Raw genomic sequence first — 2,338 nt, forward strand, 5'->3', positions numbered from 1 at the left:
TACTAAAAAATAATATTTTCAATCTATGAACAAGATGTATATGATAAGCACATAAAGATTTAAATTCTATAAAACATTTTCTCCAAAAGTATTTATCAACCAAATAAATGGGAGAAACTCAAAGATTTACCCTCAAAATGAATTTTCTAAAAATATGAGTTTAGGTGAGGGCAAATGCACTTTGATAAAATAAAATCTCAATCAAGATGAATACTCTTTCAAATGATTTTCAAAAGGTAACAAAGAGTGTTGGGAGAGTATAAAATTTACCCCATAAAAGATTTTGCAATAAAAACATGTTTTGGGGGAACTTTGATTAGGATAAAAGTTAGAGAAAAAATGGGCTAATCAAAGTTACTAATTTGAATTATGAAAGGGGTATATATAGACTTAGAGAAATTTCTGACTAGGGACACGCTGGGAATTATTAAAAAAGTTTAATTAATTTTTAACCTTAATTACCCTAATTAAAAATGAGCAACCCGAGAGTTTCGGGCGCTTGACCTGAAGTTTGGTCGCCCGAATAGACACAAAAGAAAAGGCTAGTTTTTGAGGTTCGGGTGCCTGAAAATATATTCGAGTAGCTAAACCGAAGGCGATTTCAAAAGACTGTGGTTCGGTTGCCCGGTCTAAAGTTTGGTTTACCGAACTTACATGTTCGGTTGTCCGAGGTGGATTTGAACATGAAGTTTGGATGCTTGGGGAAGGTGAAAAGTGACCGCATAAAGGTTCCTTCATACGGGGATGCTCAGTTCAATTTGGTTCGGTCGCCTGAACCAAGTCAAACTTGTTGACTAATCAACCATTCGGTCGATTGATGCGTTTTCAATGCACACAGTTTGGTTGCCCGAAGCCCTTTCACACTTAAGTTTTTGTCTAGATTTTTAGCAAAATTATGTGCAGGGACCTAGGGTCAATCTAAGGTCTAGACATTTTAATTTACCCTAAAAAACCTGGCGTCGGTCGAGTGAAGGTAGACCAAAGTTAGCCCTAAGGTCTGTCTACGATTTTATCTGATCTTACATTCATATCATGCAGGATGAATGCAGTTATTACAAACCAAATTAAAAAATAAATGCATTACAAATGAAATAAACAAATGTCTTCGTCTTCCTTTTGCTCTTCAAGACTCCCTTGAACGTGCCAGAATGATGATAAACTTGAAGTTCCTCATGTATTCCACTTCCCCTTATGTATGTGTTGAATTATAACCTGTTTAGTCTCTAGATTACACACATAAGTAACACGTGTGTTTGTCAATATCAAAATAGAGATCGAACTCAAAAAGCCAACAAAATATTTAAAGCAAATATGACATTCATTGTAAATTAAATATTTGCATACACGCATCACATCATATTCCATTTTAATTTAAAGCATGTACGAAAAATGATTTTCCAATTAACGCAAACATACATGAGTGCTACATATCTCATTTAATTTAAATGTGAGCATGCAAATAGTTATAACTGTAAATGAACAAGTATACACATATGAAAATTAAAGTGCATAAAATAAATGAGATAAGAGAGAGAGAGAGAGACACGATATCTGTTATCGAGGTTCGGCCAAACCAGCCTACGTCCCCGCCTTGGGCATACCCCCAAGAATTACACTAACCCTGCTCACTTCAACGGGCGGAGCAGAAGCCATTATAACCTCTTCTTAAGGGGTGAAGTAAACCCCAACTCAATTACTAGGCTGAGCCCAACTGGTTCCTTTACGAAGCGGAGACACCCTAGTTCAATTTTTCGGTCTTAACCGAATCGAACTCACTTACGGGATTGAGACTTCCCAGCTCAATTGACGAGCTGAACCCACCTGATACAATAAAAACCATTTTTGTACATAAAAAATTCTTTTGAAATACAAGCAAATATGTACACATTAAAACTCAAATACATACACTCTAATATAATAAGAATTATGCTCAGTAGAGAAAGGGTGTAAAACAAATATTACAATCTTTGATGAAAGATATATATGATAAAATGCATCATAGATTTTGAACCCTAATAAAATAAGCTCCCAAAAATATTTTTCAAAGACGAACCGAAGAACCTAGGGATTTTGGTCTTAATAATATTTTTGCAAAAACGAAGATGTGTGATCTTTGATGTTGAGAACGCTTCAAAGATCAAAGTAAAATAAGGATTTCTCCAATAAAGATTGGCAATAAAAAGTATTTAGAGAAATTATGATTTATGCTCAAAAGTTGTTTTTGCAATAAACACAATCAAAATAAATGTCCAAACAAAATACTCTTTTAAAATATGTTTCAAGGAAAGAATCAAAGAGAGTTTGAAGAGTTTAAACATTTACCCCAAAAATGATTTTG

This window comes from Malania oleifera, chromosome 10, assembly GCF_029873635.1.
Source record: "Malania oleifera isolate guangnan ecotype guangnan chromosome 10, ASM2987363v1, whole genome shotgun sequence".
NCBI classification, from domain to species: Eukaryota; Viridiplantae; Streptophyta; class Magnoliopsida; order Santalales; family Ximeniaceae; genus Malania; species Malania oleifera.